This window comes from Acanthopagrus latus, chromosome 17 (genome assembly GCF_904848185.1).
Source record: "Acanthopagrus latus isolate v.2019 chromosome 17, fAcaLat1.1, whole genome shotgun sequence".
Classification (NCBI taxonomy): Eukaryota; Metazoa; Chordata; class Actinopteri; order Spariformes; family Sparidae; genus Acanthopagrus; species Acanthopagrus latus.
Genome location: NC_051055.1, coordinates 886,897 through 907,748, shown reverse-complemented (window position 1 = coordinate 907,748; position 20,852 = coordinate 886,897). Strand labels below are relative to the sequence as shown.

The window sequence follows — 20,852 nt, the reverse complement described above, 5'->3', positions numbered from 1 at the left end:
AGATGAATTCAATCAAGATTAATCTGCCAGTTATTTATATGACGGTAAGGTTAAAATGTCCTCATCACAAATTGCTTTAAAAATTATGTCTTCTACATTTTTATCACCAACCTACAATTCAGTACTGAGTTCTCTCCCAGATAGTTTAACAACCATTCACACCTGAGCTCACCTAACCTTAGAAACCCACATGAAGGCTGGTTTGACCAATGATGAGTGGTCCCAACAACTCTGAAACTCAGAGCTCACATGGGTCCTTAACAACTCTGTAAGGACACTCCAGTTAGATAGAACTGAAGAAGCTTCTTGGATGAGAGAAGTCCAGTTGCCTACAATGCAGCACAACAAATACAGAGAGCCTGAAGTCTACCTGCCACATGGCCTCAGTGGAAAAAATTGTTTTAAGGCTCATCAGCACTTAAGAAGATAGAACACTTACCTAACTGCAGGGGCAAGTCAACTGAATGTCAACACAGATCAAACAGATATCAATAATCATTGCATTCCTCACTCAAAGTTTTTCTAAATATTCCGAATAGAGGGGAAGCTTTCCCCCTGCTTCCCCTTTAACACTCCATCCTTTCATGAACTGACATTAATTTCATTGCCACTCTGTTCCTGTGCAGTTTGGGCTCATGTATACTGGGCCCAGTGTTTCCATTCCACTGATATACAGGGATGCAGTGTGCTGTTAATATGCAGACTCCTGGACAGCGTATAATTTGTGAGTCATGTCCAGTTCGGATTGAGTAAGTCTCCTGCTGACTTCCTGACGTGGCTCGCTGATGGATTCTGGGAAAACAGATCTAGTACAGTGCAGTCACAAGACCTTCTTGCTTGAGCCAAAAAACAGTGTGACATGCAAAACTGAATGACACATCTCTTTTTGATGGGTACCAAAGTATTGGTCGCCATTTTTACAGTTTTTACTCAGATTTCTATCCACGTCATGGTGGAAACATGCTTCCTTATACTGACTAACAAAAACTATATGCCTTTAGGACTAATTCAAGGCTGTTAAAATATACAAACAGAAAACTTGTCAAGTTGAATGAAAACTGAGAAAACCTCCTCCGCAGATGAGGGCTGTGCGACAGTGTTGTATATAAGTACCCAAAAGTCAAACTTGAGTAAAATCAAAAATACGCTGTTAAAATATTACTTTGATGAAGGTAAAAATCACACACTTGAATATTACCTGAGCCTTAAAGAATCTGAAGTGATATGTACTTAAGTATTAACAGTTAAAAGTGAATTATACATATATTTACATGTAAGGGCGAATCCATTATTGGATCCAAAATTCAGCATTTTTCTAATTATCAGAATGAATTCAGACAAGCCTGTTCTCATTTCTAATGTCACTACTTGGAGCGCCCTTCTAGTGCATTTTATAAGATTGAGAAAACTCAGTCGAAGAGTGACGTCACTAACATCACCTGTCACAGTTATTCAATAACCCTAAACAACAATTTATAACTGACTGGGTTATTTTAACCCACAGTGTGATCTTAGGTCCTAAACTTAACCAAATAGTTTTTCGACCTAAACTTAAAGAAATTATTTTTCCCCTTAAAACTAACCAACTAACTTGACTGCCGAGCCCTTCATGCATAAACAGACACTAGAGAGGTAGGTAGAGCATCAGAAGCTTAAGGCCTCTGAACAAGCTGCTGTATTTGATGTGTTGGGAATGAGAACATGTCGTTTCAGACACAAAATGGCATTGTGTTGAGAAAAGCAACACTGTTTTGGTTGGGGGCATGTTGCATCAGTTATCAATTAGATGATGAACAATAATCCTGAAATGCAGGTTTGAGTGATAGATCTGAAACACTGGTACTGTTGAAAATAGGAATAAGAATTTTGGAAGCCATGTCATTTTAAAATAAATTGATTCTTCCTGTGAGATCTGGGAAGGGCTAGGTTATTTGACAAATATCTTGTCATTTGAATGAATAGGGGAGCTAGTTTGCTCCAAAATGTTGAATACAATTCAACAGGGAATCCATCCATACCTGGGGCCTTTGATAGGGAAAATGTTTTTATTGTTTGTACTATTTCTCCCTCACATATTTCTGATTTTATTAGAATGTTTTTTAGTGGGAAAGTTGTTTTAGTTCTACTGTATCCAAGAATACATTGTAAAGCACAGATAAAGAAATAAAAACGAATTCTAGAATAGCTCTTCTTGCTTTGTAAGTAAAAAGTATAGTCTTTCATAGTTGGAAATAGCAATCTCCATGTATCTTCTAAGTTGTTTGTTGAAATGAAATTCGTCAACTTTTTTGTAGAGTCTTTGTGTTTTCTGTTTTTAGACTATGCCGGTCATGTTAGTCAAAAGTATGATTAAAGTCCCCCCCTATAAAATCACAATTCTGTCTGATTGTCTGATTGTTATCTAGTGTATTCTGAATGTTATCTAAAACTGCTAGGTTGGCTCCTGGAGGAACATACAAAAAGATGCTAGCATATACCTTTCTCCGTATATAGTACAAGTTATGAGATAATGGCCATATTGATCTTTGTGTAATGCTATCAAAGAGAATGGTATATTTTTATTAATTAGAATTCCTGTTCCCCTACTATTGATGCAATAAGTGGCAGCATAAGCCTCTCCCACCCAGTCTCTCTTCAAATTTTACCTTTCCTAAATGTACTATCATATAATTAACTTATCAAAAAATTAACCACCGGGGGAGCCGTGAGAGCACATCCTCCTACAAGTTATGAGATAATGGCCATATTGATCTTTGTGTAATGCTATCAAAGAGAATGGTATATTTTTATTAATTAGAATTCCTGTTCCCCTACTATTGATGCAATAAGTGGCAGCATAAGCCTCTCCCACCCAGTCTCTCTTCAAATTTTACCTTTCCTAAATGTACTATCATATAATTAACTTATCAAAAAATTAACCACCGGGGGAGCCGTGAGAGCACATCCTCCTCTTCTGACTAGCCTCGCCATTAGACCCAAACAATTTTTATAAGGATTGGTCAACTTTCTGTTCACTCTGCAGCTCACTGAGAGACACAGACAAAGAAAATTCCGGTAGACATGGAAAAGTAGTCTCAACCTCCCCGTCTGCCCCCTTCAATTCAGGAAAGTGCCCCACACTTTCATCTGGCTGTTCTGAGCCTGAAGGACAGAAAGTGACTACCAGAGGTGGTGACTCATTCGCCCTCACGCGACTGCCAGCCAAGTTGTTGCCCAAAATGATATCAACTCATTCTATTGCTAACTCTGGTCTTACACCAATAGGTACCTCGCCTTGCACCGAGTCACAATCCAGGTTCATCCTCTGCACCGTAACAGGCAACACCTTCAATCCCATTCTTAGCATTCTTAGCATAAGGATATCATCCCCAGTCTCATACGAAAAAGGCAAAATGGACTCCAGGACATGTGATTTGTCAGCACCAGTATCTCTCAAAGTCGTAACAGGCACCTTAGCATCTCTACCAGCCTGTGTTAAAAACCCTTCCAAGACAAAAGGCCGAAAGGACTCACTGAGGCCACCAACCACGCCGGAGTCTGCATGCCCCCGTTGCCACACTCCCGCATTCACAGGACCAGGAACACTTGCAGCCAGTGCAGCAGGTTTTAGCCTCCCGTCTCCAGCATAATGCTCCTTAGCCCTACGCATTGGGCAGCCTGCCTTCCAGTGGCCTTCATCACTGCAGTAGTGGCACGCATTCTCTCCACTTTCCCAAGACCTCTCATATGCAAAACCCCTAAAGCAAATAGGGACCTACCACCATCACTGTGCAGAACAGGCTTCTGCACAGGTTCACTGGGCCAGCTTTTATGAATGAATAAGTACTCATCCACCAATCCTGCAGCCTCAGTAGCAGTTGTAACAAGGGATGTCCCAATCCGATCATGTGATGGGAATCGGATGTTCCCTCTCTCTCTCTCTCTCTCTCTCTCTAGCTTTATTGGCATGAATGTTACGAGAACTACGTTGCCAAAGCATCAAGAGTCAATTAAACAAGACAAAAAATACACTTCATAGGTTAAAATACAAATAAATGAAATGAAATTTAAAAAATAAAGAGAATAATGTGTATGTGAAAGGATTAATAAGACTGGGTATCATTAGGCAATTACAAGTTGTCATATACAATGAAAAACATATCCACATACAGTTCATATTTATTAATAATAATAATAATAATAATAATAATAATAATAATAATAATAATAATAATAATAATACAAACAACAATATCAAACTACCATAAATTACCAAATTATAGCCGGGTTTCAATTAACCACACTTTAAACGCCGGGTGCCATGCAGGGTTCTCCCCAGAAATTTTTAGTGTAGCGGCGCATCATCGGGGGGTTGCTGCCATCGGACCTGGGGAGGGGGGGGCACAGTTAGTTGCTATTGTCGGACGGACGCTCGTCACCCTCACCCGCTATCGCTATTGTCGTACCCTGGGGGGAGGGGTCACTACCATCGGACGAGGGGGGAAACGGTCGCAATCATCGGACCGGGGGGGCTGATGGACAGACGCTCGCTTGTCATCCTCACCCACTACAAAGCAGCTAATATTGAAAATTAGTATAGTGGTGCGGCGCCACCATTCCAATGTCTGGGAGAACCCTGACATGAATTTATATGCAGAGGAAAACTCGGGAGAAGCAGCTACTAGACGTTTCTCTGGTGACCCCAAGAGAGTGAGAGACTGGCGAAAAAAATCAAACTGAGCTTCAGCGTCTGTCCAAGGAGGACAGCAACAGGGCCAGGCTGCCTGGTGGAGGGAGAAAGAAGGCTAGAGAGGAGCTTGAGATAAACATGCAGGGTTGGGTTATCAGCAAATGGGCACGCCACGAGAGAGTGTCCCGTAAAATGATCAGGGCGATGGAGAAACAAATGTGCGCCACCATGAGTGACAGCAGAGATGAGGAGTTTGCCATGAGTGCTGGTCGGCTGAATCGTTTCCTTCGCCATAACAACTTCACTTGCAGAATGTCATGACTCCTGTTTGTGTTGTTCTTTGTTTCTGGTTTTTGGTTTTTGGGTTATGATTCATGTCCTTTTTTCTATGTCTTGTGTTCTGTGTTTTGTTTTTTCCATGTCTTGTGTCTCATGTTCTGATTTTTCCATGCCCTCATGTGTCCTTTAAGTTCTCCTATGTTCTCCCCTCTGGCTCCCTCTGTCTGTTGTCTTGTTCCCTCCTGGTCTGTTCCTCTGTGCTCCTCCCCCTCATTATCACACCTGGCTTCCTTCCTCCTGTCTCCTCACCTGTTCCTCGTCATGTCATTAGTGTCTGTGTATTTAGTCTCTGTGTTCCCCTCACTCCTCGCCCAGTCATTGTTTTCTGTTTGCTGTTTTCTGTCTCCTGTTCCTTGCTCCTTGCTCCTTGCTCCTGTCCATGCTCCTGTCCATGCTCCTGTCCCGTTTGGTATGTTTTTGGTTTTGAGTTTTCTATGATTGAGTTGGACTTTGATTTTTTTTTATTTGTACTTTGTCTAGTTGTTTTCTTTGCTACTTTGTCTGGTTTTTGTTTGCTACTTTGCCTTTTGATCTGCTTTTGGTTTTTGTAACAGCTTTAAATAAAGCTCGCCTTTTGTTCTCCTGATTTTGCCTCCGGTGTTACTGCATTTGGGTCCACCCTTCCCTTCCATAGTTTTCCCTTTTACCCCGACCTGACACAGAAGACGTACAACTATTGCCCAGAAGGATGCCAGAGATTTAACCGAGAAGCTGGAGAAGTTTGTGACATTTTCATCTTGGATTTTTGAGTGGAAGAAATTAAATGCCTGTCCCAAATTGCTGCCTGGTCCCAAAAAAACGCTTGGTTTGTTAAATGATTGAAACAAATAAACACCCCGTCTATTATTTGGTATTTTACGGTATAGCAATAATGGTTCTGATCAGCATTCATGTGTTTCTCTAGCATCATGGCAGAGTGTTACATAGTGTGCAGCTAATTTTATAAATTGTGGATCTTCTCCCAGATATACTTTTAACAGTTCATCACATTTTGTTCCCTGATATGATGGATCTGCTGCAGTTATCTGCTGGTGGAAAGCCTCTCTCTCAGTTTGGTACAGGGGGCAGGAGAGGAGAAAATGGGCCTCAGTCTCTATTTCTCCTGAAGAACAGTGTTTACATACTCTTAATTCTCTGGGCTTCCATTCTTTCTGATGCCGACCTTTTTCAACCTGTAGTTGATAGTCGTGAGTCTTTACATTGTTAATGTGCGTCTCTGTTTGGTTTTTTTTATGCTGACCTTATATTGTGCTGGAGAATATTCCCTATCCAGTAAGCGATAGCAATCTAATTTATTGATGGATTTAATTTCATTCTTCCAATTGTCAATGTAAGTCATTTAGTTGTTGTTGTCTATAGATGCCAGGTGAGTTTTTGAGAGATTTTGGAGGTCTTGGACTCTGTCTCTGGACAGAGGGGGGTGTCAAGGTGTGTTAGAACATGGATTAAACTTACACTGGAATATCCCTTTAATGCAGCTGTGCTATCCAGGAAAATATTAGTTAAGGCTGAGTATCGGATCGGGACTCCGTATCGGCAGATACTAAATATTAAAGGACTCGGATCGGATCAGGGTAAAAAAAAAAACCTGATCGACCTGACTGATTTCTCGCCTGTACAATTCGCTCAAACAGAGAGAAGAAAAACATCAGGGTCATTCTCACTTAACTTGGGCAAGAGATACAAGTTACTCACAACATCAGGAGACCTTGACGCCGAAGATGAAGTTTCTTTCCCCTCGCAAAACATCCCCAGAAAGCTTACCATCTCTGACTAACTCCAACCTAGCAGTCGCTCTATTGCCACCTGCTTTTCCATCATAATAAATGCAATTCTTTTTGCTGCTCAAAGGTTCCTGACAGAACTGAAAATGACTGCGCCCCTATTTACTGACCAGGTTCCTCTTGCTTAGCGACTAGCACCCCTTTCTCAATTAATTGCAATTTAACCATAGACTTCACATCTTTTTTAAGCTGTCTATCACCAAGACCAGCAAGGTCAATGTCAAAACTTTCTGCCAGGAGCTGATCTTTCATGCAGTGATCGAGAAATTCCTCAACGGCGCAACAGAATTCTCTATTCCTGCCATAGGCCTAAGTCTAAATGCCTCAACAGAAGATAACAAACCAACAGAACCAACAGACACTGGTGCCAAGGTCAATAGTGCAGAAGAGACAAAAATAGTGTCGTCCAATTTAATGTGGAAGTCCCCCTCTACCTAAACTGATCTGCAGTCTTCATGCAGATTTGCGAAGGGCTATTTAAACACTTTACCCAGTAGCCCGGTTAGGCCCCCCGCAAGCTGGTTACTCACCTGACAGCCATGGATGTGTCCCTGAACTGCACACCACACAAAACAAACAAAACTGAACAAAACAAAAAATGAACCCAAATGGACCACATCGCTATACCTACACAGGGAAATCCACAAAAGCAAAAACTTAGCACACTAGAGGACCAAGCAATCACTGACAATAGCTCAGATCTGCCCACTCATGTCAACACACGTTGACTGCAGAACCAAATCTCCCGACTGAAAAAAAATGATAATAATAAAAAATAAATGTTTATTTTTTACCAGTGCCATTATTACTATTATTTCAAAATATTATATAAGCCCACAGCAACATAATGTCATAGGAAAGACTACTAAAAAAACGGAGAGGCCTTTTTTCTGGGTTCCTGGCTCATTGCACTGTACCTGCCCTCTGTGAGGGAGGCGGGTTGAGAGGTGAGCTGCCTGAAGCTGACTGGACCGAGGCCCCAAGACCAAGAGAGAGATTTACTGATACTGTAGCGGAATCACAATGTCTCAAAGACTGAAGCCATCCAGTGCCCAGTGAAGGAAAAGAAGGGAAGAAGATACAGGTGCAGTAATGTCAATGTGATGAGGCGAAAGGAAATTAATAGTTTAATGCATCGTAGTTGCCGTTGTTGGAGCAGAGTGTTAACTTGCTAGCTTACTTTGGATGATGGCAGCATTGTATTGTAACCAATGACTGGGGTCGACATGTGTTGCTGTTACTCCACCTTAAATTCATCAGGGACATTTGGAAAGTTGACGTTAGGCCTGTTCAGGTGTTATTTTACGGGGTCTTTCCTGCTCGATGAAGGATCAGAGCGGCTGTCAGCCTGGGCGCCAATGGAGAGTTGCTGGCGGCTGGCAGCTTGGGAGCCGACGGAGAGTCGCTGGCGGCTGTTGGCCTGGGAGCTGATGAAGAATCGCTGAAAGCTGGACTCAGCCAGGCCTCTGACTGAGGAACAGGAACCGGTGTCAGTCAGACCTCTGATTGAGAAACAAGAACTGGTGTCTATCGGGCCTCCAACTGGGAGCCCCCTCCAGGTGTCAGCTGGACCGCCAATGAAGCAACACCGGCAGGTATCGGCAGGACCCCTACCAAGGAGCAGGGACAAGACTTGGCCTGACCTCCGACCGAGGGACTGGCATAGGACTGGGTCGGACCTCCGACTGAGGAGCAGGCACAGGACTCGGCTGGGCCTCCAACTGAGGAGCAGGGACAGGACCCGGCCGGGGCTCTGACCGAGGAGCAAGAATAGGTGCTGTCTGGACCACCGACTGAGAACCACTGGCAGGTGTCGACTGGGCTGTTGACTGAGAGCCATTGGCAGGTGTCAACCAGGCTGCTGACTGAGAACCACTGGCAGGTGTCGTCTGGGCCACCGACTCAGGGACACTGGCAGTTGTCGGTCTGGGTGTCAGCCACGCCATCAGCAGAGCAAACCCGTCAAGCACCGACTGGGCAGCTGACAATGGACCGCCTGTGAGTTAGCTATAGAGGTTGGCAACCAAAGCCTTTCTGAGGTTAGCCACCTCTGCAATAAAATGTGTGGCACATGGGATTACCTTCAACCAAGGCCTAAAAAAAACAGTTCCCTGTCAAAAATTGACAGGGTCTTTAGCTTCTCCCCCATGTCGGCCTTGCCATCCAAACATCCCATAAGTTATCCCCAATGTCCAAAAATTGCCTGCTGTAGTCCATGCTGGGTCCATTTTTATGGTCAGTTCGTTCTGACACAATTTAGAGAAAACTAAAAGGGTGGACCCAAATACAGACACACAGGAGGCGAGATAAGAGAACAAAAAGCGAGCTTTAATATTACTAAAGCACAATCACACAAGGAGCAAGACACAAAATACTAGCCAAAAGGACAAAAATCAAAGTAGCACCCAAAAGCAAAGTTCAAATCAAACTGCAGAAATAACAAATCAAAATCCAAAACATACCATCAGGAAACAGGAGACACGGGAGAAGACACAGGATACATATGGGGAATCACACACAACGAACTGACATGGAGTTAATGCGGAACAAAGGCTTAAATACACAGACTAATGAGGGGTCGAGGAGCAGGTGAGGAGACAGAGGAGGGAAGAGGACAGGTGAGATAACGAGGGGAAGGCACAGAGGAGAAAGCTTGGAAGGAACAATATTGACATACAGGGGGAGACAAACATGCAAGGAGGAAGGGGAGAAGTCACCCTCCAAGTGTTCAAGCTGTTTTTCCAAATAGTTGATTCTCTTTTCTTGTGAATCAATACGCACACCTTGGCCATCAGAGGCAATAGATTCCATTTTCTTTTCAAGTGATTCTATTTGATTTTCAATGCATTCTGCGCATGTGCACCCACTGTTATCCATTTTAAAGATTCAGTGATCTTCAGTATTGCACCATCCTTAGGCTCATCATTGAACACAAGATTAGGATTTAAAAGACAAATCATAGATATTTAAAGCTCACATTAGCCGACAAACCCTCTTCATTTAAATGAACTTATAACTTTTTTCACTTGGTGAACAGGCTTACATACATGTGGACACACAGACAGAACCAGACTATGCCTAGTGGACCGGAAAAGAAGGCCTTTCCAATCTGCTGAAAACTTAAAGAAGAACACTGGATAAATCAAAACAACACAGACCGACAAATGAAGTTAATGAAAATGTTTGAGGCACTCGTAATATATCTCCATGGGCTGTTCAAAATTCTCAGACGACATGGACAGAGCCAGCTTATACAACTGGAGATGAGGAAAAAGGAAGCAAAAGAGTAGCCGCGTGTTTCGTCTCTGCTCTGATAGCCACAAAACCCGAGAGGAGATTTTGGATGCATGCAAGAAGTCAAGACTGGTGAGACAGAATAGTAAATGGGACATACTTATATTTTATATACTGCTACTACTTCTACTAAGTTTTGGTGCAGACAGCCTTAGCTGCTAACGTTAAGGGCAGCTTGAGAACAAGCACATTTTTACAGAAGCAGGGGTCAGATTGTTCAATGCAGTAGACTTTAAGTTCACATCAGTTTGTTATAAAAGTCACAATCGTCATGTCATCCACTCGACTGTAGCATCAGCATTCATTGTGGAATTGAGAGACTCCTCTGACTCACAAGAGCCCAACATGTCTCCTTCCTGTGGTGCACAGAGGTGAATTCATCATTCGATGTCGAGATTCAGTTCCCGTTGTTCGGTTCGGCTGGAAGAATCGTTCATATCATTTGTTCGTTCAGTCGCGTTTCCCACACAATGTCATTTAGCGGTGAATCATGTAATGCACAGTTCTCAGCTCTTCGTTCTCAACGGTGCTATTGGTCAACATAACACTGTAGTTCAAGGCAAATACATAGTTTCAACTTCATGATTATGTGTACTTTTAGGCAACACAACAGTGGGTAATATGTATATTCACCTTGAGATTAAATTGACATGTATTGAAGGTAAGCCAAGGGTGACTGACTGACTGAACGAGAATGAAAATGATGAGCTACAAATGAAATGATTGTTTGTTTTTTTCATGAAAATGGTTGCTATGCTTTCCTGTTTCTCATTGGCTAAAATTCAATGACACTGTCCTAGACTCAGCATACAATTGGCTGGCTCTCAGTCCTCTTCAGCACTCTGACAACTGAGGGAAGTGAAACGTGGAATCAGGTCAGTTCGTTCGCATTAAAAAGTCATTCCTTCAAACTGATTGATTTGCAAACGAGCCATCTTTAGTGGCGCAGGACGCAGTGCTGTTCCCACTGGTAAAAGAATGTGGCCACATGTGGCTCAGACCATCTCCGAATATGGTTTAATGATTGAATCTCAAATGTGTCCTCAGTGCATCTGTCCACTTGTGAGCAGACTCAGAATGGATGACAATACCAGGTGAGAATGGGGCCTTAGTGTTCACCGGACAAAAGCTGTAGTGTCCACATACTACACGCTTAAGATTGGCTGCACAAGTCAATTTTAAAGAAATATGTACTACTACGGTACATGCACAATCACTGGGGTCTGGAGCAAAAATCACAGTCTCGCTCAGGGAGGTTAGTGAGATGGCCATACATGGCAAGAAGAGACAGGGCCATTTTCTCTGAGGCAAAAAGTCGAATAATGAGCATCTAGAAGCACTGCATATTCATTATTCCTCTCATCTTCATGTCCACATGTGTGTGTTCATCTTTGTGTATGCTTGTGGCTCTGCATGGAAACAATCAAAGTGTGGATGAAAAATATTGGAATTCTAATTTTTCAAAAAATAAAAGTTTTTTTAAACTTGTTTCAGAGCACATGGCTAATTTCTCTAGTGCATGCTGAAAAAACAAAACTCAATTGGGAACAGACGCTTTGGAAAAGAATTTATGTTTGATGATTCCCATTAATTAACTTTACTGATGCAACTACTATGCTTCGCTAAACATTATCCCACTGTTTCAACAAGTACATCACATATCTCTCCATCTCTCTGTTACATTAATCATTAATGTGTTTTTAATCTAATGTTTTGTTACATTTCTAGTCTTGGCAATTTGTTCTTCTGTTCAGCTTTCATGAGTCTTAAGGGGCCAAACACAGAAGGAGTCCATGCAGGCTAACTGATCGATTAGCATCAGACATTTGCAGGCACACATTTTGGGAATAACAATCAATGTAGTGCCATCATCACGCCGAGGCTCAACTGTGCAATGACTATAGTTGACTTAGGTGCCTTTTTTAGCTTTGTTCTAATCTAATTCTTTACCTCCTCTGAAATTTACAACACATCCTCCTATCAAATGGCTAACTAAGTCAACCTGCAATCCACCCCAACCTCATCGTTAAATGTGCTACCACTCTTTACACTACTTCCCTGAGTTCCCCCTCATCTGCCGTCTGAATTACTACTGCCACTAGAGGTCACGCCTAACCAGAAACAGAACTATGGGTTGTGATAAAATGATGTTCACTCTTCTGATGAGGATGCCTTGGAAATATAATCTTATTTTTCCTTTTCAAAATAAATCATCTTTACAGTAGCTGTATTGATACTGATACTGATCATTAGGAGTGAAGACGACCAGTAGTTGATATTTGAAAGCAGTTTATATTTGTGTAAATATGTGTGTGAAACTGTAGAATAACTAATAAAGAATACGACTGGAATGTAAAGAAAAAAATGTACAATTTGAGCTACTTTCCTTGAATATTTCCATTTTACTGTTACTTTAAACTTGTTGATAGCTTATTACTTGACATGAAACCAATCAGATGGTGTCATTGTCAGGACATATGAACATACTGTATATCTACTGGATAATCAGCTGATCTCTATTTTAGTCATGTCAGGTATTACATTACATGCACATCTCCAAGTGATTGGTGAGCAGAACTTTTAGTTCAACATAAAAATCAGTTTTAGTTGTGAAATAATAGTTAAAACATTACTGCTGTATTGTTGGGAACACTCAAGTCATTTATGGGAGCTCATTTGGCTCTGAGACAGCAGCCAGGAAAAATACAAAGTGGGTCACATCTCTGCAATGCTTCCTGCAATCACATTGAAAACTGCTAAATACACAGACAAGTCCTCATTTTCCATGCAGGTCTTCTTAGCCACCAGAAGAGAGGCTTGCAGATATATCTGTGAAGTGAATGTGATGCCTTACTCTGTAATACTATCGCTATATATTGTAGATGAGATGGATAGAATAAAGTGATTCACATAATGTGCATGCATAAAAATGTGTCCTGTTCCTGTCTGTAAACCATCTGAGCTAAACTCATTATCTCACAATGCTTCACACTGCAGACTGCCAAAGTTAAACTCATTAGCATACTTTATTTGACACTAATTCAGTCAGCTGAAGCAAGAAGCTCCGGATCTGCGACTGCAGAGGAGCTGTTGGCTGCACCACATAAGACGGAATCGGTTGTTCTTTTCTTTTTGGAGGAGCAAAAAAGGAAGGAGGTACATGTGAAATGCTCATTAGGGAGAGCCATATGGTAGAGGGAACAGGAGAGGAGGGGGAAACAACTGAGAGATGGATAGATGGAGAGAAAAAGGTTTGCCTGCATCCCTGGATTGTTGAGATTTGTTTACAGCTGTTTGGATGGATCCACCTCACTGGTGTCACATCATTGTTTTCCTCTTCTGTCAGTTTTGTGTGAAAACTGAATATATTTTTAATTCCAACAAAGAACAGAGAGACTGACTTTATGAATGACAGTTACACCACCAGGAACATACAGGACTCCATCAATAATCTTGTGTTACCATGACAAACTTGTGATGAAGGGGTAAAGGCTATGATACGGCATCTGCTGCCTCCAATGATTAACAAATTATACATGAAATCAATTCCTGCACCTCCTGGAGGACTCCTCCCTCCATCTTCCTCCTCTTCTGTCCTTCATCTTTTTGCTCCATCTTTGTGTTTTCAATTAATTCATCCTCCTTTATCCAGCCAGGAATGGAGGAGGGGTGAGGGAGGAGGAGAAATGCCCCCACCTCTCCTCCTCCTCCTCCTGACTTAAAAAAAAATAGAAGTGTGTACCCAGAGGAGGCAATGAGCTAACTTCTTCTCCTTTACCTTTCCATCAGTCTCTCTTTTCTTTTCTGTCTTCCTCTTACTGTCCTACCCAACTCAACGTATCTTCTGATCATCTGATCCAACTTCATCAAATCAGAACCCTGTCATTGGACCAAAACACTGATATTGGACATTTTCTTTACTGTCAGTTAAGGTATGATAATGACTCTCTAATACAATATCTGTGCATGGCACCTATAGTATGACCAGGTACTTGAAGACAGGGGAGACAGTACAGAGGTGATTTACAGCAGTTCTGATCTGGATTTCTGCTCTGTGATGAGATGAGTGCAACAAAGACTGTTTTATTTAATTTATGTCAAAGTGTGTTCTGTGATGAGTTAACAAGGCAGTTAAATTTGTTTTAGTATGGGAAAAGAGAGAAACTAAAGATGGTGTCAGGTTTTAGTTTTCTGTTAAGTTAGAAAATAGGTTTTCAAAAAAATGCATTTTTGAGTTCATTTTGTTTATTAATTACACTGAAAGCTAAACAATTGTGAAATGTGGCCAGTGGAATACATTTCCCAGCTTGAATCACCAAGATGATCTGTCTGTGAGAACCCTGCAGTAGCTGGCCAGGCTACTAACAGAAATCCTCAGAGTTCTTCTGGTGGGCCTGGCTCGCCATCAATCTCAAACTTTTCTCAGCTGATACGGGGTCACCAAAAACCAGCCTACACATACTGTGCAGAACAACAAATCAAATAACTTTATCATCTTCAATAAAAAATGACATCATCATAAATGAGATAATATCAGATTCAATCAATCAAGATTTTTCCACTTAACTTATAGAAATCATCTCCCCACGAGTTTTTAATTTTTTAACAGTGTTCTTAAAAATATATTTATCAGACTTTAAACAGTATTTAGACATGGATTTCCTCACATCCACACTTTTCAATAATACAGTCACATGTTTTTAACCTTTTAACCTTTACACATTTTTAACAGTGCTTTCACGCAAAATGATGAACTTAAACACAATATAGCAATACAAAATTCACACTAAAAAATGCTGGGTTATTTCATCAACCCAACTACTGCGTTATGAAATGTGTAACCCATTTTGGATTATTATATAGGTTTTGGGTTATTATTTGGGTTATTTTTGTGCAACCCATGCATTGGGTTAAATACAGTTGGGTTATATACAGCCTATGGTTAAAATCCATCAACCCAAGAAACATCAGTTGACCCAGCACCTGAGAAGTTTATGCTTTGAACGTCAACATGTCACACGTCATCACATCGACTTCTGACAAGTGGCAACCCGATGGATCATCCTCGTCGTGGCGAGCCAAGTTGAAGGTTTGTGCACTCTACATATCTAATTCACTATGTCTGTCTTGTGTTACATATTAAAGTAGTATCTTTATATTGCACACATGAATGCAGTTCATCTGTTTGGTTTTAGCCATTTACCAAATGAATTAATGAAATGTCCATTATGCCCGTGGGCTTATGGCCATGTTTATTGAGTTAGCCAGCTAGCTCGCTGGTTCGCTAGCCTGGCAGCTGGCAGCTAGCGGGTTAATTATCCTGCTGGTTTGCTCGCCAGCCCAGTAGTTGCCTTGCTAGAATACATACAATTTAGCAAAGCAACTACTGGTGAAATAGCCCTGAAACTTTATAATGAGGCCTAAAAAAAATGTTGTTTGGTTCCTGTTTCCGGACAACCCTGTCAATTTATGTGCGACCCAAATTCTTTTATGAGCTTGATACGGTTATGAGACGGTTCAACACCCACACCTTTTCTGCAGTTTTTCCGTGGTTTTGCACAAACGTCTCACTACAGTCGCTCAGTTTCTCTGGCCGCTACTGTTGTGTTGGTCACGAACGTGTCGTTCGAACGAACGGATCTTTTCAGTGAACAAAGTGAACGGGATCACTTCATGGACTGATTCGTTCCTTTCTCAGTTCAGTTGAGCTTAGCCGCAATCATGCCAGCCGGGAGTGCAACTGCCGCGACTCACTCAGAGAACTGTGATTCTCGTTTGCACTGTGATTTGTTCATGATTCACGAACCTACTGCAGGCAGAGAACTGGCGCTGCGGACGTGATTCTCGTTCAGGAACTGTACTGAAAATGGTGCTGTGTCACTCACCCAGGGCAGAGGAGATGATTCACATTCATTAACCGTACTGCTAAAATTAGCGCTTTACTGCACAGTAAAAGTCACATAAGTTTGCGAACGTGATTCACATTCACGCTGATTCAGTGACAGCGCGAACGTGATTCACGTTCACGCTGATTCAGTCTCTTTCTGTGTTAGATTTATTGTTCAGCACGTGTTGATGAGGCGGCAACTAACTAGGTTCATAGTCACCGGCAAAGATGCTTCACTGAGCGGGCTGGCCCGCGGCTGCGATACGTCGCGGCAGCTCTGCCCCGTGAACTGATAAGAGTCAATGGAGTGAACTTTATAAAGCTGCTTCTAAAAAGTGCTATACGTTAATGTCTCATTTACATTCACACTCATATGGATATATTCAGGAAACAGATACGAAACTAAAACAACATCTGTAACGTTCTTTGAATATTACGAACGTTAGCTACTCCTTATATGTTCCGTATACAGGTCGGCACCAAACAGGTTATTTTTTTGCTTTTTTTGCAAATCGTTGTGCAGGAGAGGAAAACAATCCCAAAGGGCTTATATAAAATCCTCCCCTCCAATACAAAATCACTAAAACAGATCAAAAAGGGAAAAAAGGAAAAGAAGCAGAAAGGGGAAAGAGACAAGGAAAAAACACAGGAAAAATGAGACAACAACAAGGACAAAGATCAGTATGAAAGTAAGTATGAAAAACAGACCTGGCCTTAACGTAAAAGCAACACTAGTACTACTATTAGTAACTGAAAGTAAAATAAGCACCTGGTTGTGCATCTGCACAGCTTTCTCCTTCACCCTCTGGAACACATCCTGGCACTGATCTTTGGTAAGATGAGGTAGAGAGCAGAATCTGGGGTCTAACGCAGTGCATTCCAACAGATGGTTGTCCCCAGGCCCAGTGTATCTGTCTGATAAATTGTTGAAGATAGCTTTCCTCATCATGCTCACCATGGTGGAGTCCTCCTCCACAGGCAACACGCTCTGCTCAATCGTGTCCTTTAAGGGCGCATTTAGAGACATTGTTGGGTTTTGTTCATCAGTTAGCATGGTGGTGACTGTCTTCAAAGGGTTGAGGAGTTTCATGATGTCCAAGTTGTCCAGTGTGTCGATTTCACAGGCGTTATGACAGACTTCTGGGCTAAGCAGAGCAGCAGCCACAGCTGGTTGAAGGTTGAGATATTGTTCCAACAAGTCCAGGTTGCTATTCCAGCGCGTGGTAAAGTCCACAATTAGCTTATGCTCATTGATGTCCGGGCCGAGCAGTAGTTTTTGCTTAGTTTTTGACAGCAGTGGCTGTCGGGCTCCTGTGGAAGAAGTTCATAATCCGCCGGATCCAACCCAGCAAGCGTGCAACGCGTGGCACACTCAAGCCAGCCTGGGTAGCTAAATTTAAAATGTGGGCGAAACACTTGATGTGCGATGCCAGCCCGGCTTCCCTCACTGCTACATCCATGTTTCTTGCATTGTCGGTGACTACAGCGATACCTTGTTGTTGCCTTTCCAGCCGCCATTCCGCCACCGCCTCCTTTAGCACTTCAGCTATGTTAGCCCCAGTATGTGACTAGCATTGATCACATGAGCAGTTATGGTGATATAACTTTGCGTGGCTCTAGATGTCCACCCGTCAGTTGTGATAGACACAGTATCAGCCCTCCGGAGAACCTCAACCACATGAGCTCTTACTTCCTGGTAGAGTTTTGGTACCACCACCTGGCTGAAGTGCCGTTGTGGCGGGATGTGGTCTCTTGGCTCCAGCGTTAAATCGGTCTAGGGCTCATAATTACAGTTAATGTGTCATGTGTTCCGGGCTGGGACACAATGTGCGCCGGCTCAGATCTTTACTGAGGTTCTCCCAGTGTTAGCAGCAGGAGGCTGGTTAGCACACCTCCCAGAGTCTCGCACTGAACCGCTGGAAACTCATTTAGGGACCATCATTAAATTACTTAGCATAGATATATTAATACATGATAATTGCATTTTTTCCAATATCTTCCATCTCATGTGACCCATTGACTCCAAACCAGCAGCAGATTGTATTAGTAAACTGGATGAATGAGACCCAGCTCTTTTTTTGTAGCCTACTTTAGTGCATCTATTTTATATGAATATTAATATGCAGAAATTATTTTTTTTTCTCAATAGCTTCCATGTCATGTGACCCAGTGACTTCTGAAACAGATTCTGTTTCCATAAAAAATATATAATAAAGAAAATAATGGTAGCCATTAGGGGTGGAACGGTTCACAAAATCCACGGTTCGGTTCCTATCACGGTTTTGTGGTCACGGGTTTTGGTTTGGTTCGGTATACAATGATTGTTAGGAAAATCAATTATGTCATGTATAGTCAGATTAAAACTGAAAGAATGAGGCACTCTGACATTTGCTACATCATTGTGACAGTCTTAAGTTAAAAGTAGGTAGATTCTGGCACTGCAGGAGAGGTGATAGTGCTAGTTCCAACATGCTTTTCATTTATTTGGCAAAGAAAGTTATCTTTAACAAATGCTAAGTACAAATAGTTATTCACTGTCACTAATGTAATGTAATGGGCAGTCACAGTCAGGAAACTTTCAGTGGCCCTGGAATAGAGCCGATAAATATGGTTCCTTTTAAGGATTCAAGTCATTATGAGTCACTCACTAAACTAAACTGGGTTGTGCGAGTCACTTGAGTAAATTGAGTCAGTATTGCCTAATCACCATGGAAACTCAGTCCTAGCCCATTGTCTGTTAACCAATAACGTAGTAAAAAACACAATGCAATAAAACATTACATACATGATTGGAAAAATAAAAGAGATACTAAAATAAAATCAAACTAAATAAAACAAATAAATAATAGAGTACTGAGTTAGGAATGGTGTAAATGGATAAAGTTCCCAAATAACTTAATATTCTACTTAATATTTATATATAATATTTACATATAAATTATTTTATTTTGCAAAAATCGATCGACCTAATTTAATTTTATTATGCTACATTTATACACCAACCCTACAGTAGCCTCTGGCTACCTGCAGAACATTTTGTAACATTATGTTATTTCAGAAGTGGAAGAATGGCTTCTGTTGTACACTGACAGGTATGTGGTTGGAGGAAGTCTAACCTAGAGACTTCACTCGCTCATCTGCTACTCATTCAGAACGTAGCCAGCTGTTTGCACTCTCCTGCTCTGACTCGCGAGCTAGTGCTATGACGAGTCGGCTGTTTTTCCAGCATCAAAGCTCGCAAGCTAGCCTGCGGCCATGATGCCAGAAACACAGCCGACTCGTAGCTCTTCTTCTGGTTTACTGGCAGTTGGCACCCAGCTCAGTACCGCCACCTGCTGCTCTGGAGTGCACACGCTTCGCCTCCTTAGTAAATGAGAGAAAGAAGTTGCACGTGCCTATGAACCGAATGGTACACACGCGCCCCGAACCGTCACAAGCATACCGAACGGGATGGATTTTTTTTGATGAACTGTTCCACCCCTAGTAGCCATGTTCCTTATAATGTGTTGCTTTTAAGTAGCAGGGAATATGATTAAAAGCATGGAGAAATGTATAAACTGGTATCCAAATCAGACCCCCACTTTTTTGGAGGCATGACTGTATTCCTGTCTTATGACCCAGATGGGGAGCCCCAGTTTGGTCTTATAAAGTCCATTTTAATACCTGACTAAACATCACACACATCAACAATGAAACTTGTTGTACAGAAGTGGGGAAACAAAATGGTTTGATGGGCATTTTTTTTGCATACAGTGTGATTCCCACTCAAGTTTTGGAAGCTGTTCATGTGAGAGAGCTGCTTGACCACCATCCCCTGCATGCAGTCAAGTCACTCAGTGAGCGTGAGGACTGTTTATACATTTCACTGCGCTATAGACTTTTTTTTAGAAAGTTAGCTTACTGACATCAGGAGTGTGTATAGTAGGTAGGCAGATTCTCACAAGGCAAGGTGATCCTGGAGAGTCTTGATGAGGAGAATGTGATAACCATTAAGCAGAGACGTTGCCTAGTCCGTATTTTGCTGTCTCATCTCGTGGAGAAGCTAGGAGACAGGTATTTAAAAATAGTGTTTTCCCCTATTATTTTGCTTGAATGTTATTTTGAAATGATGTATGAATCCTCTATCAATCTTCTTTCAGGGGAAAGGATAAGAGAGGACATCACATTTCAAGTCTGACATTTACCTATATTTGCTAGAAAGAACATCATTTTACCTTTTTTATCAATTCTAGTCGAGTGTAGGCTATTTAAGGGTTTGTAATTAGTAGAAAAGTAGAAATTATTGACTTGAAAGCAGTGTTCTGTCTTGTCTGAGGTGAAATGCAAATACAGTTGTCATATGATCAAATGTTTCATGATTCTTTAATGACAGATCACCAACAAAACATGAACAACACATGTACCAAAACACGTTCAAGAAAGTTTTACTTTACTTTACACTACACATGTTGTGTCAATACTTTAAATCTAGGTTGACTCTGTTCGTAATATTTTTTTGTTTTTGTTTACAGTTCTACCTCTGAGACCAAAAAGTCCCTGGCTACAGCTTTAATTCAGGCCTTTCCCTGCTTGAAGAACAAATCAAGCAGTGGCATTGTGAGTAATTAACATTTTATAGAGGAAGTGATGCTAAAATTGTCAGTTGGATAGTGGATACGCTACCTCATCTCCCAGCACCTGTGCACTGGACTGGGTCTGTGCTGTTCTAGATGGCTCAGCCACATCCTGTGGCCACACTGTCAAAGACAAAATGTGCTTAATTGCCATTCACCAGAGACTTTCGTTTTTTGACACCCCAGGAAGGAGCAGCAATACAGCCACTGGGTTCCTCGAAGAGAGGCTTCGGAACAGCAGAAAGAGGCTGAGATCACAGAGCAGA

The 20,852-nt window shown here is 41.7% G+C and overlaps 1 protein-coding gene across 6 annotated transcripts in view; it reads right to left on the bottom strand.

Moving 5' to 3' along the window:
- Positions 1 to 20,852, bottom strand: part of cdk14 (cyclin-dependent kinase 14) — a 281,729-nt gene that overhangs the window by 34,493 nt on the left and 226,384 nt on the right. The gene's annotated exons all lie outside the window — the stretch shown is intronic.